Source organism: Pelecanus crispus, chromosome 6, assembly GCF_030463565.1.
Source record: "Pelecanus crispus isolate bPelCri1 chromosome 6, bPelCri1.pri, whole genome shotgun sequence".
NCBI classification, from domain to species: Eukaryota; Metazoa; Chordata; class Aves; order Pelecaniformes; family Pelecanidae; genus Pelecanus; species Pelecanus crispus.
The window spans coordinates 22,697,995-22,714,160 of NC_134648.1; positions in this window are offsets into that span (position 1 = coordinate 22,697,995).

Consider the following 16,166-nt stretch of genomic DNA (forward strand, 5'->3'; position numbering starts at 1 on the left):
GAATGTGTGTTGGGAGTGCTGGGAGGCAAGGCAAAGGCAGATGGGCAGAGTGTGTTTGGCTGTGAAAGCGGTGTCAAGGGAAGGTGAGGACCAGCATCAGCTCTAAGCCCTTAGGCCTATCGTATAGGAGAAATGGCTTCGGTGTTTGCACTTTGGGAGGTGGTCTGTGCCAGGAGTGAGAGTGAGATTGAACCTGAGAATGTGTGTTGGGAGTGCTGGGTGGCAAAGCCAGGGTAGATGGCCAGAGTGTGTTTGGCTGTGAAAGCGGTGTCAAGGGAAGGTGAGGACCAGCAACAGCTCTAAGCCCTTACATGTAGCGTGCCTCCGAAATAGCTTGGGTGTTGGCACTTTGGGAGGTGGTGTGTGCCAAGAGTGAGACTGTGTGTTGGGAGTGCTGGGAGGCAAGGCAAAGGCAGATGGGCAGAATGTGTTTGTCTGTGAAAGCGGTGTCAAGGGAAGGTGAGGACCAGCAACAGCTCTAAGCCCATTAGGCCTGTCGCCTGGGAGAAATGGCTTGCGTGTTGTCACTATGGGAGGTGGTCTGTGCCGGGAGTGACAGTGAGATTGCACCTGAGAATGTGTGTTGGGAGTGCTGGGAGGCAAAGCCAGGGCAGATTCCCAGAGTGTGTTTGGCTGTGAAAGCGGTGTCAAGGGAAGGTAAGGACCAGCCACAGCTCTAAGCCCTTAGGCCTATCGTATGGGAGAAATGGCTTGCACGTCTCCACTTTGGGAGGTGGTCTGTGCCAGGAGTGAGAGTTAGATTGCGCCTGAGAATGTGTGTTGGGAGTGCTGGGAGGCAAAGCCAGGCTAGATGGCCAGAGTGTGTTTGGCTGTGAAAGCGCTGTGAAGGGAAGGTGATGACCAGCAACAGCTCTGAGCCCTTAGATGTAGCGTGTGTCAGAAACCGCTTGGGTGCTGGCACTTTGGGAGGTGGTGTGTGCCGAGAGTGAGAGTGTGTTGGGATTGCCGGGAGGCAAGGCAAAGGCAGATGGGCAGAGTGTGTTTGGCTGTGAAAGCGCTGTGAAGGGAAGGTGATGACCAGCAACAGCTCTAAGCCCTTAGGCCTATCGTATGGGAGAAATGGCTTCGGTGTTTGCACTTTGGGAGGTGGTCTGTGCCGGGAGTGAGAGTGAGAGTGAGCCTGAGAATGTGTGTTGGGAGTGCTGGGAGGCAAGGTAAAGGCAGATGGCCAGAGTGTGTTTGGCTGTGAAAGCGGTGTCAAGGGAAGGTGAGGACCAGCAACAGCTCTAAGCCCTTAGATGTAGCGTGCGTCAGAAATCGCTTGGACGTTTGCACTTTGGGAGTTGGTCTGTGCTGGGAGTGAGAGTGAGAGCCTGAGTGAGCCTGAGAATGTGTGTTGGCAGTGCCGGGAAGCAAGGTAAAGGCAGATGGCCAGAGTGTGTTTGGCTGTGAAAGCGCTGTGAAGGGAAGGTGAGGACCAGCAACAGCTCTGAGCCCTTAGATGTAGCGTGCGTCAGAACTCGCTTGGTTGTTGGCACTTTGGGAGGTGGTGTGTGCCGAGAGTGAGAGTGTGTTGGGATTGCCGGGAGGCAAGGCAAAGGCAGATGGGCAGAGTGTGTTTGTCTGTGAAAGCGGTGTCAAGGGAAGGTGAGGACCAGCAACAGCTCTAATCCCTTAGGCCTATCGTATGGGAGAAATGGCTTGGACGTTTGCACTTTGGGAAGTGGTCTGTTCCGGGAGTGAGAGTGAGATTGAGTCTGAGAATGTGTGTTGGGAGTGCTGGGAGGCAAGGCAAAGGCAGATGGGCAGAGTGTGTTTGGCTGTGAAAGCGGTGTCAAGGGAAGGTGAGGACCAGCATCAGCTCTAAGCCCTTAGGCCTATCGTATAGGAGAAATGGCTTCGGTGTTTGCACTTTGGGAGGTGGTCTGTGCCAGGAGTGAGAGTGAGATTGAACCTGAGAATGTGTGTTGGGAGTGCTGGGTGGCAAAGCCAGGGTAGATGGCCAGAGTGTGTTTGGCTGTGAAAGCGGTGTCAAGGGAAGGTGAGGACCAGCAACAGCTCTAAGCCCTTACATGTAGCGTGCCTCCGAAATAGCTTGGGTGTTGGCACTTTGGGAGGTGGTCTGTGCCAAGAGTGAGACTGTGTGTTGGGAGTGCTGGGAGGCAAGGCAAAGGCAGATGGGCAGAATGTGTTTGTCTGTGAAAGCGGTGTCAAGGGAAGGTGAGGACCAGCAACAGCTCTAAGCCCATTAGGCCTGTCGCCTGGGAGAAATGGCTTGCGTGTTGTCACTATGGGAGGTGGTCTGTGCCGGGAGTGACAGTGAGATTGCACCTGAGAATGTGTGTTGGGAGTGCTGGGAGGCAAAGCCAGGGCAGATTCCCAGAGTGTGTTTGGCTGTGAAAGCGGTGTCAAGGGAAGGTAAGGACCAGCCACAGCTCTAAGCCCTTAGGCCTATCGTATGGGAGAAATGGCTTGCACGTCTCCACTTTGGGAGGTGGTCTGTGCCAGGAGTGAGAGTTAGATTGCGCCTGAGAATGTGTGTTGGGAGTGCTGGGAGGCCAAGCCAGGGTAGATGGCCAGAGTGTGTTTGGCTGTGAAAGCGCTGTGAAGGGAAGGTGATGACCAGCAACAGCTCTGAGCCCTTAGATGTAGCGTGTGTCAGAAACCGCTTGGGTGCTGGCACTTTGGGAGGTGGTGTGTGCCGAGAGTGAGAGTGTTTTGGGAGTGGTGGGAGTTGAGGCAAAGGCAGATGGCCAGAGTGTGTTTGGCTGTGAAAGCGGTGTCAAGGGAAGGTGAGGACCAGCCACATCTCTAAGCCCTTAGATGTAGCGTGCGTCAGAAATCGCTTGGACGTTTGCACTTTGGGAGTTGGTCTGTGCTGGGAGTGAGAGTGAGAGCCTGAGTGAGCCTGAGAATGTGTGTTGGCAGTGCCGGGAGGCAAGGTAGAGGCAGATGGCCAGAGTGTGTTTGTCTGTGAAAGCGCTGTGAAGGGAAGGTGATGACCAGCAACAGCTCTAAGCCCTTAGATGTAGCGTGCGTCAGAAATCGCTTGGTTGTTGGCACTTTGGAAGGTAGTGTGTTCCGAGAGTGAGAGTGTGTTGGGATTGCCGGGAGGCAAGGCAAAGGCAGATGGGCAGAGTGTGTTTGGCTGTGAAAGCGGTGTCAAGGGAAGGTGAGGACCAGCAACAGCTCTAAGCCCTTAGGCCTATCGTATGGGAGAAATGGCTCGGACGTTTGCACTTTGGGAGGTGGTCTGTGCCGGTAGTGAGAGTGAGAGTGAGCCTGAGAATGTGTGTTGGGAGTGCTGGTAGGCAAGGCAAAGGCCGATGGGCAGAGAGTGTTTGGCTGTGAAAGCGGTGTGAAGGGAAGGTGAGGACCAGCATCAGCTCTAAGCCCTTAGGCCTATCGTATGGGAGAAATGGCTTGGGTGTTTGCACTTTGGGAAGTGGTCTGTGCCGGGAGTGAGAGTGAGATTGAGCCTGAGAATGTGTGTTGGGAGTGCTGGGAGGCAAGGCAAAGGCCGATGGGCAGAGTGTGTTTGGCTGTGAAAGCGGTGTCAAGGGAAGGTGAGGACCAGCAACAACTCTAAGCCCATTAGGCCTGTCGCCTGGGAGAAATGGCTTGCGTGTTGTCACTATGGGAGGTGGTCTGTGCCGGGAGTGACAGTGAGATTGCACCTGAGAATGTGTGTTGGGAGTGCTGGGAGGCAAAGCCAGGGCAGATTCCCAGAGTGTGTTTGGCTGTGAAAGCGGTGTCAAGGCAAGGTAAGGACCAGCCACAGCTCTAAGCCCTTAGGCCTATCGTATGGGAGAAGTGGCTTGCACGTCTGCACTTTGGGAGGTGGTCTGTGCCAGGAGTGAGAGTTAGATTGCGCCTGAGAATGTGTGTTGGGAGTGCTGGGAGGCAAAGCCAGGCTAGATGGGCAGAGTGTGTTTGGCTGTGAAAGCGCTGTGAAGGGAAGGTGATGACCAGCAACAGCTCTGAGCCCTTAGATGTAGCGTGTGTCAGAAACCGCTTGGGTGCTGGCACTTTGGGAGGTGGTGTGTGCCGAGAGTGAGAGTGTGTTGGGATTGCCGGGAGGCAAGGCAAAGGCAGATGGCCAGAGTGTGTTTGGCTGTGAAAGCGGTGTCAAGGGAAGGTGAGGACCAGCATCTGCTCTAAGCCCTTAGATGTAGCGTGCGTCAGAAATCGCTTGGTTGTTGGCACTTTGGGAGGTGGTTTGTGCCGAGAGTGAGAGTGTGTTGGGATTGCCGGGAGGCAAGGCAAAGGCAGATGGGCAGAGTGTGTTTGTCTGTGAAAGCGGTGTCAAGGGAAGGTAAGGACCAGCCACAGCTCTAAGCCCTTAGGCCTATCGTATGGGAGAAATGGCTTGCACGTCTGCACTTTGGGAGGTGGTCTGTGCCAGGAGTGAGAGTTAGATTGCGCCTGAGAATGTGTGTTGGGAGTGCTGGGAGGCAAAGCCAGGGCAGATTCCCAGAGTGTGTTTGGCTGTGAAAGCGGTGTCAAGGCAAGGTAAGGACCAGCCACAGCTCTAAGCCCTTAGGCCTATCGTATGGGAGAAATGGCTTGCACGTCTGCACTTTGGGAGGTGGTCTGTGCCAGGAGAGAGAGTTAGATTGCGCCTGAGAATGTGTGTTGGGAGTGCTGGGAGGCAAAGCCAGGCTAGATGGGCAGAGTGTGTTTGGCTGTGAAAGCGCTGTGAAGGGAAGGTGAGGAACAGCAACAGCTCTGAGCCCTTAGATGTAGCGTGTGTCAGAAACCGCTTGGGTGCTGGCACTTTGGAGGTGGTGTGTGCCGAGAGTGAGAGTGTGTTGGGATTGCCGGGAGGCAAGGCAAAGGCAGATGGGCAGAGTGTGTTTGGCTGTGAAAGCGGTGTCAAGGGAAGGTAAGGACCAGCATCAGCTCTAAGCCCTTAGGCCTATCGTATGGTAGAAATGGCTTCGGTGTTTGCACTTTGGGAGGTGGTCTGTGCCAGGAGTGAGAGTGAGATTGAACCTGAGAATGTGTGTTGGGAGTGCTGGGAGGCAAGGTAAAGGCAGATGGCCAGAGTGTGTTTGGCTGTGAAAGCGGTGTCAAGGGAAGGTGAGGACCAGCAACTGCTCTAAGCCCTTAGATGTAGCGTGCGTCAGAAATCGCTTGGACGTTTGCACTTTGGGAGTTGGTCTGTGCTGGGAGTGAGAGTGAGAGCCTGAGTGAGCCTGAGAATGTGTGTTGGCAGTGCCGGGAGGCAAGGTAAAGGCAGATGGCCAGAGTGTGTTTATCTGTGAAAGCACTGTGAAGGGAAGGTGATGACCAGCAACAGCTCTGAGCCCTTAGATGTAGCGTGCGTGAGAACTCGCTTGGTTGTTGGCACTTTGGGAGGTGGTGTGTGCCGAGAGTGAGAGTGTGTTGGGATTGCCGGGAGGCAAGGCAAAGGCAGATGGGCAGAGTGTGTTTGTCTGTGAAAGCGGTGTCAAGGGAAGGTGAGGACCAGCAACAGCTCTAATCCCTTAGGCCTATCGTATGGGAGAAATGGCTTGGACGTTTGCACTTTGGGAAGTGGTCTGTTCCGTTAGTGAGAGTGAGAGTGAGCCTGAGAATGTGTGTTGGGAGTGCTGGGAGGCAAGGCAAAGGCAGATGGCCAGAGTGTGTTTGGCTGTGAAAGCGGTGTCAAGGGAAGGTGAGGACCAGCAACAGCTCTAAGCCCTTAGGCCTATCGTATGGGAGAAATGGCTTGGGTGTTTGCACTTTGGGAGGTGGTCTGTGCCAGGAGTGAGAGTGAGATTGAACCTGAGAATGTGTGTTGGGAGTGCTGGGAGGCAAAGCCAGGGTAGATGGGCAGAGTGTGTTTGGCTGTGAAAGCGGTGTCAAGGGAAGGTGAGGACCAGCAACAGCTCTAAGCCCTTACATGTAGCGTGCCTCCGAAATAGCTTGGGTGTTGGCACTTTGGGAGGTGGTCTGTGCCAAGAGTGAGACTGTGTGTTGGGAGTGCTGGGAGGCAAGGCAAAGGCAGATGGGCAGAATGTGTTTGTCTGTGAAAGCGGTGTCAAGGGAAGGTGAGGACCAGCAACAGCTCTAAGCCCATTAGGCCTGTCGCCTGGGAGAAATGGCTTGCGTGTTGTCACTATGGGAGGTGGTCTGTGCCGGGAGTGACAGTGAGATTGCACCTGAGAATGTGTGTTGGGAGTGCTGGGAGGCAAAGCCAGGGCAGATTCCCAGAGTGTGTTTGGCTGTGAAAGCGGTGTCAAGGGAAGGTAAGGACCAGCCACAGCTCTAAGCCCTTAGGCCTATCGTATGGGAGAAATGGCTTGCACGTCTGCACTTTGGGAGGTGGTCTGTGCCAGGAGTGAGAGTTAGATTGCGCCTGAGAATGTGTGTTGGGAGTGCTGGGAGGCAAAGCCAGGCTAGATGGGCAGAGTGTGTTTGGCTGTGAAAGCGCTGTGAAGGGAAGGTGAGGACCAGCAACAGCTCTGAGCCCTTAGATGTAGTGTGTGTCAGAAACCGCTTGGGTGCTGGCACTTTGGGAGGTGGTGTGTGCCGAGAGTGAGAGTGTGTTGGGATTGCCGGGAGGCAAGGCAAAGGCAGATGGCCAGAGTGTGTTTGGCTGTGAAAGCGGTGTCAAGGGAAGGTGAGGACCAGCATGTGCTCTAAGCCCTTAGATGTAGCGTGCGTCAGAAATCGCTTGGTTGTTGGCACTTTGGGAGGTGGTGTGTGCCGAGAGTGAGAGTGTGTTGGGATTGCCGGGAGGCAAGGCAAAGGCAGATGGGCAGAGTGTGTTTGTCTGTGAAAGCGGTGTCAAGGGAAGGTGATGACCAGCAACAGCTCTAAGCCCTTAGGCCTATCGTATGGGAGAAATGGCTTGGGTGTTTGCACTTTGGGAGGTGGTCTGTGCCGGGAGTGAGAGTGAGCCTGAGAATGTGTGTTGGGAGTGCTGGGAGGCAAGGTAAAGGCAGATGGCCAGAGTGTGTTTGGCTGTGAAAGCGGTGTCAAGGGAAGGTGAGGACCAGCAACAGCTCTAATGCCTTAGGCCTATCGTATGGGAGAAATGGCTTGGACGTTTGCACTTTGGGAAGTGGTCTGTTCCGGGAGTGAGAGTGAGATTGAGTCTGAGAATGTGTGTTGGGAGTGCTGGGAGGCAAGGCAAAGGCCGATGGGCAGAGTGTGTTTGGCTGTGAAAGCGGTGTGAAGGGAAGGTGAGGACCAGCAACAGCTCTAATCCCTTAGGCCTATCGTATGGGAGAAATGGCTTGGACGTTTGCACTTTGGGAAGTGGTCTGTTCCGTTAGTGAGAGTGAGAGTGAGCCTGAGAATGTGTGTTGGGAGTGCTGGGAGGCAAGGCAAAGGCAGATGGGCAGAGTGTGTTTGGCTGTGAAAGCGGTGTCAAGGGAAGGTGAGGACCAGCATCAGCTCTAAGCCCTTAGGCCTATCGTATAGGAGAAATGGCTTCGGTGTTTGCACTTTGGGAGGTGGTCTGTGCCAGGAGTGAGAGTGAGATTGAACCTGAGAATGTGTGTTGGGAGTGCTGGGTGGCAAAGCCAGGGTAGATGGCCAGAGTGTGTTTGGCTGTGAAAGCGGTGTCAAGGGAAGGTGAGGACCAGCAACAGCTCTAAGCCCTTACATGTAGCGTGCCTCCGAAATAGCTTGGGTGTTGGCACTTTGGGAGGTGGTCTGTGCCAAGAGTGAGACTGTGTTTTGGGAGTGCTGGGAGGCAAGGCAAAGGCAGATGGGCAGAATGTGTTTGTCTGTGAAAGCGGTGTCAAGGGAAGGTGAGGACCAGCAACAGCTCTAAGCCCATTAGGCCTGTCGCCTGGGAGAAATGGCTTGCGTGTTGTCACTATGGGAGGTGGTCTGTGCCGGGAGTGACAGTGAGATTGCACCTGAGAATGTGTGTTGGGAGTGCTGGGAGGCAAAGCCAGGGCAGATTCCCAGAGTGTGTTTGGCTGTGAAAGCGGTGTCAAGGGAAGGTAAGGACCAGCCACAGCTCTAAGCCCTTAGGCCTATCGTATGGGAGAAATGGCTTGCACGTCTGCACTTTGGGAGGTGGTCTGTGCCAGGAGTGAGAGTTTGATTGCGCCTGAGAATGTGTGTTGGGAGTGCTGGGAGGCAAAGCCAGGGCAGATTCCCAGAGTGTGTTTGGCTGTGAAAGCGGTGTCAAGGGAAGGTAAGGACCAGCCACAGCTCTAAGCCCTTAGGCCTATCGTATGGGAGAAATGGCTTGCACGTCTGCACTTTGGGAGGTGGTCTGTGCCAGGAGAGAGAGTTAGATTGCGCCTGAGAATGTGTGTTGGGAGTGCTGGGAGGCAAAGCCAGGCTAGATGGGCAGAGTGTGTTTGGCTGTGAAAGCGCTGTGAAGGGAAGGTGAGGACCAGCAACAGCTCTGAGCCCTTAGATGTAGCGTGTGTCAGAAACCGCTTGGGTGCTGGCACTTTGGAGGTGGTGTGTGCCGAGAGTGAGAGTGTGTTGGGATTGCCGGGAGGCAAGGCAAAGGCAGATGGGCAGAGTGTGTTTGGCTGTGAAAGCGGTGTCAAGGGAAGGTAAGGACCAGCATCAGCTCTAAGCCCTTAGGCCTATCGTATGGTAGAAATGGCTTCGGTGTTTGCACTTTGGGAGGTGGTCTGTGCCAGGAGTGAGAGTGAGATTGAACCTGAGAATGTGTGTTGGGAGTGCTGGGAGGCAAGGTAAAGGCAGATGGCCAGAGTGTGTTTGGCTGTGAAAGCGGTGTCAAGGGAAGGTGAGGACCAGCAACTGCTCTAAGCCCTTAGATGTAGCGTGCGTCAGAAATCGCTTGGACGTTTGCACTTTGGGAGTTGGTCTGTGCTGGGAGTGAGAGTGAGAGCCTGAGTGAGCCTGAGAATGTGTGTTGGCAGTGCCGGGAGGCAAGGTAAAGGCAGATGGCCAGAGTGTGTTTATCTGTGAAAGCACTGTGAAGGGAAGGTGAGGACCAGCAACAGCTCTGAGCCCTTAGATGTAGCGTGCGTCAGAACTCGCTTGGTTGTTGGCACTTTGGGAGGTGGTGTGTGCCGAGAGTGAGAGTGTGTTGGGATTGCCGGGAGGCAAGGCAAAGGCAGATGGGCAGAGTGTGTTTGTCTGTGAAAGCGGTGTCAAGGGAAGGTGAGGACCAGCAACAGCTCTAATCCCTTAGGCCTATCGTATGGGAGAAATGGCTTGGACGTTTGCACTTTGGGAAGTGGTCTGTTCCGTTAGTGAGAGTGAGAGTGAGCCTGAGAATGTGTGTTGGGAGTGCTGGGAGGCAAGGCAAAGGCAGATGGCCAGAGTGTGTTTGGCTGTGAAAGCGGTGTCAAGGGAAGGTGAGGACCAGCAACAGCTCTAAGCCCTTAGGCCTATCGTATGGGAGAAATGGCTTGGGTGTTTGCACTTTGGGAGGTGGTCTGTGCCAGGAGTGAGAGTGAGATTGAACCTGAGAATGTGTGTTGGGAGTGCTGGGAGGCAAAGCCAGGGTAGATGGCCAGAGTGTGTTTGGCTGTGAAAGCGGTGTCAAGGGAAGGTGAGGACCAGCAACAGCTCTAAGCCCTTACATGTAGCGTGCCTCCGAAATAGCTTGGGTGTTGGCACTTTGGGAGGTGGTCTGTGCCAAGAGTGAGACTGTGTGTTGGGAGTGCTGGGAGGCAAGGCAAAGGCAGATGGGCAGAATGTGTTTGTCTGTGAAAGCGGTGTCAAGGGAAGGTGAGGACCAGCAACAGCTCTAAGCCCATTAGGCCTGTCGCCTGGGAGAAATGGCTTGCGTGTTGTCACTATGGGAGGTGGTCTGTGCCGGGATTGACAGTGAGATTGCACCTGAGAATGTGTGTTGGGAGTGCTGGGAGGCAAAGCCAGGGCAGATTCCCAGAGTGTGTTTGGCTGTGAAAGCGGTGTCAAGGGAAGGTAAGGACCAGCCACAGCTCTAAGCCCTTAGGCCTATCGTATGGGAGAAATGGCTTGCACGTCTGCACTTTGGGAGGTGGTCTGTGCCAGGAGTGAGAGTTAGATTGCGCCTGAGAATGTGTGTTGGGAGTGCTGGGAGGCAAAGCCAGGCTAGATGGGCAGAGTGTGTTTGGCTGTGAAAGCGCTGTGAAGGGAAGGTGAGGACCAGCAACAGCTCTGAGCCCTTAGATGTAGCGTGTGTCAGAAACCGCTTGGGTGCTGGCACTTTGGGAGGTGGTGTGTGCCGAGAGTGAGAGTGTGTTGGGATTGCCGGGAGGCAAGGCAAAGGCAGATGGCCAGAGTGTGTTTGGCTGTGAAAGCGGTGTCAAGGGAAGGTGAGGACCAGCATCTGCTCTAAGCCCTTAGATGTAGCGTGCGTCAGAAATCGCTTGGTTGTTGGCACTTTGGGAGGTGGTGTGTGCCGAGAGTGAGAGTGTGTTGGGATTGCCGGGAGGCAAGGCAAAGGCAGATGGGCAGAGTGTGTTTGGCTGTGAAAGCGGTGTCAAGGGAAGGTGATGACCAGCATCAGCTCTAAGCCCTTAGGCCTATCGTATGGTAGAAATGGCTTCGGTGTTTGCACTTTGGGAGGTGGTCTGTGCCAGGAGTGAGAGTGAGATTGAACCTGAGAATGTGTGTTGGGAGTGCTGGGAGGCAAGGTAAAGGCAGATGGCCAGAGTGTGTTTGGCTGTGAAAGCGGTGTCAAGGGAAGGTGAGGACCAGCAACTGCTCTAAGCCCTTAGATGTAGCGTGCGTCAGAAATCGCTTGGACGTTTGCACTTTGGGAGTTGGTCTGTGCTGGGAGTGAGAGTGAGAGCCTGAGTGAGCCTGAGAATGTGTGTTGGCAGTGCCGGGAGGCAAGGTAAAGGCAGATGGCCAGAGTGTGTTTATCTGTGAAAGCACTGTGAAGGGAAGGTGAGGACCAGCAACAGCTCTGAGCCCTTAGATGTAGCGTGCGTCAGAACTCGCTTGGTTGTTGGCACTTTGGGAGGTGGTGTGTGCCGAGAGTGAGAGTGTGTTGGGATTGCCGGGAGGCAAGGCAAAGGCAGATGGGCAGAGTGTGTTTGTCTGTGAAAGCGGTGTCAAGGGAAGGTGAGGACCAGCAACAGCTCTAATCCCTTAGGCCTATCGTATGGGAGAAATGGCTTGGACGTTTGCACTTTGGGAAGTGGTCTGTTCCGTTAGTGAGAGTGAGAGTGAGCCTGAGAATGTGTGTTGGGAGTGCTGGGAGGCAAGGCAAAGGCAGATGGCCAGAGTGTGTTTGGCTGTGAAAGCGGTGTCAAGGGAAGGTGAGGACCAGCAACAGCTCTAAGCCCTTAGGCCTATCGTATGGGAGAAATGGCTTGGGTGTTTGCACTTTGGGAGGTGGTCTGTGCCAGGAGTGAGAGTGAGATTGAACCTGAGAATGTGTGTTGGGAGTGCTGGGAGGCAAAGCCAGGGTAGATGGGCAGAGTGTGTTTGGCTGTGAAAGCGGTGTCAAGGGAAGGTGAGGACCAGCAACAGCTCTAAGCCCTTACATGTAGCGTGCCTCCGAAATAGCTTGGGTGTTGGCACTTTGGGAGGTGGTCTGTGCCAAGAGTGAGACTGTGTGTTGGGAGTGCTGGGAGGCAAGGCAAAGGCAGATGGGCAGAATGTGTTTGTCTGTGAAAGCGGTGTCAAGGGAAGGTGAGGACCAGCAACAGCTCTAAGCCCATTAGGCCTGTCGCCTGGGAGAAATGGCTTGCGTGTTGTCACTATGGGAGGTGGTCTGTGCCGGGAGTGACAGTGAGATTGCACCTGAGAATGTGTGTTGGGAGTGCTGGGAGGCAAAGCCAGGGCAGATTCCCAGAGTGTGTTTGGCTGTGAAAGCGGTGTCAAGGGAAGGTAAGGACCAGCCACAGCTCTAAGCCCTTAGGCCTATCGTATGGGAGAAATGGCTTGCACGTCTGCACTTTGGGAGGTGGTCTGTGCCAGGAGTGAGAGTTAGATTGCGCCTGAGAATGTGTGTTGGGAGTGCTGGGAGGCAAAGCCAGGCTAGATGGGCAGAGTGTGTTTGGCTGTGAAAGCGCTGTGAAGGGAAGGTGATGACCAGCAACAGCTCTGAGCCCTTAGATGTAGCGTGTGTCAGAAACCGCTTGGGTGCTGGCACTTTGGGAGGTGGTGTGTGCCGAGAGTGAGAGTGTGTTGGGATTGCCGGGAGGCAAGGCAAAGGCAGATGGCCAGAGTGTGTTTGGCTGTGAAAGCGGTGTCAAGGGAAGGTGAGGACCAGCATCTGCTCTAAGCCCTTAGATGTAGCGTGCGTCAGAAATCGCTTGGTTGTTGGCACTTTGGGAGGTGGTGTGTGCCGAGAGTGAGAGTGTGTTGGGATTGCCGGGAGGCAAGGCAAAGGCAGATGGCCAGAGTGTGTTTGTCTGTGAAAGCGCTGTGAAGGGAAGGTGATGACCAGCAACAACTCTAAGCCCTTAGGCCTATCGTATGGGAGAAATGGCTTGGGTGTTTGCACTTTGGGAGGTGGTCTGTGCCGGGAGTGAGAGTGAGAGTGAGCCTGAGAATGTGTGTTGGGAGTGCTGGGAGGCAAGGTAAAGGCAGATGGCCAGAGTGTGTTTGGCTGTGAAAGCGGTGTCAAGGGAAGGTGAGGACCAGCAACAGCTCTAAGCCCTTAGATGTAGCGTGCGTCAGAAATCGCTTGGACGTTTGCACTTTGGGAGTTGGTCTGTGCTGGGAGTGAGAGTGAGAGCCTGAGTGAGCCTGAGAATGTGTGTTGGCAGTGCCGGGAAGCAAGGTAAAGGCAGATGGCCAGAGTGTGTTTGGCTGTGAAAGCGCTGTGAAGGGAAGGTGAGGACCAGCAACAGCTCTGAGCCCTTAGATGTAGCGTGCGTCAGAACTCGCTTGGTTGTTGGCACTTTGGGAGGTGGTGTGTGCCGAGAGTGAGAGTGTGTTGGGATTGCCGGGAGGCAAGGCAAAGGCAGATGGGCAGAGTGTGTTTGTCTGTGAAAGCGGTGTCAAGGGAAGGTGAGGACCAGCAACAGCTCTAATCCCTTAGGCCTATCGTATGGGAGAAATGGCTTGGACGTTTGCACTTTGGGAAGTGGTCTGTTCCGGGAGTGAGAGTGAGATTGAGTCTGAGAATGTGTGTTGGGAGTGCTGGGAGGCAAGGCAAAGGCAGATGGGCAGAGTGTGTTTGGCTGTGAAAGCGGTGTCAAGGGAAGGTGAGGACCAGCATCAGCTCTAAGCCCTTAGGCCTATCGTATAGGAGAAATGGCTTCGGTGTTTGCACTTTGGGAGGTGGTCTGTGCCAGGAGTGAGAGTGAGATTGAACCTGAGAATGTGTGTTGGGAGTGCTGGGTGGCAAAGCCAGGGTAGATGGCCAGAGTGTGTTTGGCTGTGAAAGCGGTGTCAAGGGAAGGTGAGGACCAGCAACAGCTCTAAGCCCTTACATGTAGCGTGCCTCCGAAATAGCTTGGGTGTTGGCACTTTGGGAGGTGGTGTGTGCCAAGAGTGAGACTGTGTGTTGGGAGTGCTGGGAGGCAAGGCAAAGGCAGATGGGCAGAGTGTGTTTGGCTGTGAAAGCGGTGTCAAGGGAAGGTGAGGACCAGCAACAGCTCTAAGCCCTTAGGCCTATCGTATGGGAGAAATGGCTCGGACGTTTGCACTTTGGGAGGTGGTCTGTGCCGGTAGTGAGAGTGAGAGTGAGACTGAGAATGTGTGTTGGGAGTGCTGGTAGGCAAGGCAAAGGCCGATGGGCAGAGTGTGTTTGGCTGTGAAAGCGGTGTGAAGGGAAGGTGAGGACCAGCATCAGCTCTAAGCCCTTAGGCCTATCGTATGGGAGAAATGGCTTGGGTGTTTGCACTTTGGGAAGTGGTCTGTGCCGGGAGTGAGAGTGAGATTGAGTCTGAGAATGTGTGTTGGGAGTGCTGGGAGGCAAGGCAAAGGCCGATGGGCAGAGTGTGTTTGGCTGTGAAAGCGGTGTCAAGGGAAGGTGAGGACCAGCAACAACTCTAAGCCCATTAGGCCTGTCGCCTGGGAGAAATGGCTTGCGTGTTGTCACTATGGGAGGTGGTCTGTGCCGGGAGTGACAGTGAGATTGCACCTGAGAATGTGTGTTGGGAGTGCTGGGAGGCAAAGCCAGGGCAGATTCCCAGAGTGTGTTTGGCTGTGAAAGCGGTGTCAAGGCAAGGTAAGGACCAGCCACAGCTCTAAGCCCTTAGGCCTATCGTATGGGAGAAATGGCTTGCACGTCTGCACTTTGGGAGGTGGTCTGTGCCAGGAGTGAGAGTTAGATTGCGCCTGAGAATGTGTGTTGGGAGTGCTGGGAGGCAAAGCCAGGCTAGATGGGCAGAGTGTGTTTGGCTGTGAAAGCGCTGTGAAGGGAAGGTGATGACCAGCAACAGCTCTGAGCCCTTAGATGTAGCGTGTGTCAGAAACCGCTTGGGTGCTGGCACTTTGGGAGGTGGTGTGTGCCGAGAGTGAGAGTGTGTTGGGATTGCCGGGAGGCAAGGCAAAGGCAGATGGCCAGAGTGTGTTTGGCTGTGAAAGCGGTGTCAAGGGAAGGTGAGGACCAGCATCTGCTCTAAGCCCTTAGATGTAGCGTGCGTCAGAAATCGCTTGGTTGTTGGCACTTTGGGAGGTGGTTTGTGCCGAGAGTGAGAGTGTGTTGGGATTGCCGGGAGGCAAGGCAAAGGCAGATGGGCAGAGTGTGTTTGTCTGTGAAAGCGGTGTCAAGGGAAGGTGAGGACCAGCAACAGCTCTAATCCCTTAGGCCTATCGTATGGGAGAAATGGCTTGGACGTTTGCACTTTGGGAAGTGGTCTGTTCCGTTAGTGAGAGTGAGAGTGAGCCTGAGAATGTGTGTTGGGAGTGCTGGGAGGCAAGGCAAAGGCAGATGGGCAGAGTGTGTTTGGCTGTGAAAGCGGTGTCAAGGGAAGGTGAGGACCAGCATCAGCTCTAAGCCCTTAGGCCTATCGTATAGGAGAAATGGCTTCGGTGTTTGCACTTTGGGAGGTGGTCTGTGCCAGGAGTGAGAGTGAGATTGAACCTGAGAATGTGTGTTGGGAGTGCTGGGTGGCAAAGCCAGGGTAGATGGCCAGAGTGTGTTTGGCTGTGAAAGCGGTGTCAAGGGAAGGTGAGGACCAGCAACAGCTCTAATCCCTTAGGCCTATCGTATGGGAGAAATGGCTTGGACGTTTGCACTTTGGGAAGTGGTCTGTTCCGGGAGTGAGAGTGAGAGTGAGCCTGAGAATGTGTGTTGGGAGTGCTGGGAGGCAAGGCAAAGGCAGATGGGCAGAGTGTGTTTGGCTGTGAAAGCGGTGTCAAGGGAAGGTGAGGACCAGCATCAGCTCTAAGCCCTTAGGCCTATCGTATAGGAGAAATGGCTTCGGTGTTTGCACTTTGGGAGGTGGTCTGTGCCAGGAGTGAGAGTGAGATTGAACCTGAGAATGTGTGTTGGGAGTGCTGGGTGGCAAAGCCAGGGTAGATGGCCAGAGTGTGTTTGGCTGTGAAAGCGGTGTCAAGGGAAGGTGAGGACCAGCAACAGCTCTAAGCCCTTACATGTAGCGTGCCTCCGAAATAGCTTGGGTGTTGGCACTTTGGGAGGTGGTCTGTGCCAAGAGTGAGACTGTGTGTTGGGAGTGCTGGGAGGCAAGGCAAAGGCAGATGGGCAGAATGTGTTTGTCTGTGAAAGCGGTGTCAAGGGAAGGTGAGGACCAGCAACAGCTCTAAGCCCATTAGGCCTGTCGCCTGGGAGAAATGGCTTGCGTGTTGTCACTATGGGAGGTGGTCTGTGCCGGGAGTGAGAGTGAGATTGCACCTGAGAATGTGTTTTGGGAGTGCTGGGAGGCAAAGCCAGGGCAGATTCCCAGAGTGTGTTTGGCTGTGAAAGCGGTGTCAAGGGAAGATAAGGACCAGCCACAGCTCTAAGCCCTTAGGCCTATCGTATGGGAGAAATGGGTTGCACGTCTGCACTTTGGGAGGTGGTCTGTGCCAGGAGTGAGAGTTAGATTGCGCCTGAGAATGTGTGTTGGGAGTGCTGGGAGGCAAAGCCAGGCTAGATGGCCAGAGTGTGTTTGCCTGTGAAAGCGCTGTGAAGGGAAGGTGATGACCAGCAACAGCTCTGAGCCCTTAGATGTAGCGTGTGTCAGAAACCGCTTGGGTGCTGGCACTTTGGGAGGTGGTGTGTGCCGAGAGTGAGAGTGTGTTGGGATTGCCGGGAGGCAAGGCAAAGGCAGATGGCCAGAGTGTGTTTGGCTGTGAAAGCGGTGTCAAGGGAAGGTGAGGACCAGCATCTGCTCTAAGCCCTTAGATGTAGCGTGCGTCAGAAATCGCTTGGTTGT